The sequence below is a fragment of the Salvelinus alpinus genome, chromosome 5, assembly GCF_045679555.1.
Source record: "Salvelinus alpinus chromosome 5, SLU_Salpinus.1, whole genome shotgun sequence".
NCBI classification, from domain to species: domain Eukaryota; kingdom Metazoa; phylum Chordata; class Actinopteri; order Salmoniformes; family Salmonidae; genus Salvelinus; species Salvelinus alpinus.
Window position 1 is genome coordinate 101,656,476 of NC_092090.1, and position 2,655 is coordinate 101,659,130.

Here is a 2,655-nt window from a genome sequence, read left to right on the forward strand (position 1 = left end):
CTGGGTTATAGGTCCATGACAATAACAAGTATCAATACTGGGCTATAGGTCCATGACAATAACAAGTATCAAAACTGGGTTATAAGTCCATGACAATAACAAGTATCAATACTGGGCTATAGGTCCATGACAATAACAAGTATCAAAACTGGGTTATAAGTCCATGACAATAACAAGTATCAATACTGGGCTATAGGTCCATGACAATAACAAGTATCAATACTGGGTTATAGGTCCATGACAATAACAAGTATCAATACTGGGTTATAGGTCCATGACAATAACAAGTATCAATACTGGGTTATAAGTCCATGACAATAACAAGTATCAATACTGGGCTATAGGTCCATGACAATAACAAGTATCAATACTGGGTTATAGGTCCATGACAATAACAAGTATCAATACTGGGCTATAGGTCCATGACAATAACAAGTATCAAAACTGGGTTATAAGTCCATGACAATAACAAGTATCAATACTGGGCTATAGGTCCATGACAATAACAAGTATCAAAACTGGGTTATAAGTCCATGACAATAACAAGTATCAATACTGGGCTATAGGTCCATGACAATAACAAGTATCAATACTGGGTTATAGGTCCATGACAATAACAAGTATCAATACTGGGTTATAGGTCCATGACAATAACAAGTATCAATACTGGGTTATAGGTCCATGACAATAACAAGTATCAATACTGGGCTATAGGTCCATGACAATAACAAGTATCAATACTGGGCTATAGGTCCATGACAATAACAAGTATCAATACTGGGCTATAGGTCCATGACAATAACAAGTATCAAAACTGGGTTATAAGTCCATGACAATAACAAGTATCAATACTGGGCTATAGGTCCATGACAATAACAAGTATCAAAACTGGGTTATAAGTCCATGACAATAACAAGTATCAATACTGGGCTATAGGTCCATGACAATAACAAGTATCAATACTGGGTTATAGGTCCATGACAATAACAAGTATCAATACTGGGTTATAGGTCCATGACAATAACAAGTATCAATACTGGGTTATAAGTCCATGACAATAACAAGTATCAATACTGGGCTATAGGTCCATGACAATAACAAGTATCAATACTGGGTTATAGGTCCATGACAATAACAAGTATCAATACTGGGCTATAGGTCCATGACAATAACAAGTATCAAAACTGGGTTATAAGTCCATGACAATAACAAGTATCAATACTGGGCTATAGGTCCATGACAATAACAAGTATCAAAACTGGGTTATAAGTCCATGACAATAACAAGTATCAATACTGGGCTATAGGTCCATGACAATAACAAGTATCAATACTGGGTTATAGGTCCATGACAATAACAAGTATCAATACTGGGTTATAGGTCCATGACAATAACAAGTATCAATACTGGGTTATAAGTCCATGACAATAACAAGTATCAATACTGGGCTATAGGTCCATGACAATAACAAGTATCAATACTGGGTTATAGGTCCATGACAATAACAAGTATCAATACTGGGTTATAGGTCCATGACAATAACAAGTATCAATACTGGGTTATAGGTCCATGACAATAACAAGTATCAATACTGGGTTATAGGTCCATGACAATAACAAGTATCAATACTGGGCTATAAGTCCATGACAATAACACGTATCAATACTGGGTTATAAGTCCATGACAATAACAAGTATCAATACTGGGTTATAGGTCCATGACAATAACAAGTATCAATACTGGGCTATAGGTCCATGACAATAACAAGTATCAAAACTGGGTTATAAGTCCATGACAATAACAAGTATCAATACTGGGCTATAGGTCCATGACAATAACAAGTATCAAAACTGGGTTATAAGTCCATGACAATAACAAGTATCAATACTGGGCTATAGGTCCATGACAATAACAAGTATCAATACTGGGTTATAGGTCCATGACAATAACAAGTATCAATACTGGGTTATAGGTCCATGACAATAACAAGTATCAATACTGGGTTATAAGTCCATGACAATAACACGTATCAATACTGGGCTATAGGTCCATGACAATAACAAGTATCAATACTGGGTTATAGGTCCATGACAATAACAAGTATCAATACTGGGTTATAGGTCCATGACAATAACAAGTATCAATACTGGGTTATAGGTCCATGACAATAACAAGTATCAATACTGGGTTATAGGTCCATGACAATAACAAGTATCAATACTGGGCTATAAGTCCATGACAATAACACGTATCAATACTGGGTTATAAGTCCATGACAATAACAAGTATCAATACTGGGCTATAGGTCCATGACAATAACAAGTATCAATACTGGGTTATAGGTCCATGACAATAACAAGTATCAATACTGGGTTATAGGTCCATGACAATAACAAGTATCAATACTGGGTTATAGGTCCATGACAATAACAAGTATCAATACTGGGTTATAGGTCCATGACAATAACAAGTATCAATACTGGGCTATAGGTCCATGACAATAACAAGTATCAATACTGGGCTATAGGTCCATGACAATAACAAGTATCAATACTGGGCTATAGGTCCATGACAATAACAAGTATCAATACTGGGCTATAGGTCCATGACAATAACAAGTATCAATACTGGGCTATAGGTCCATGACAATAACAA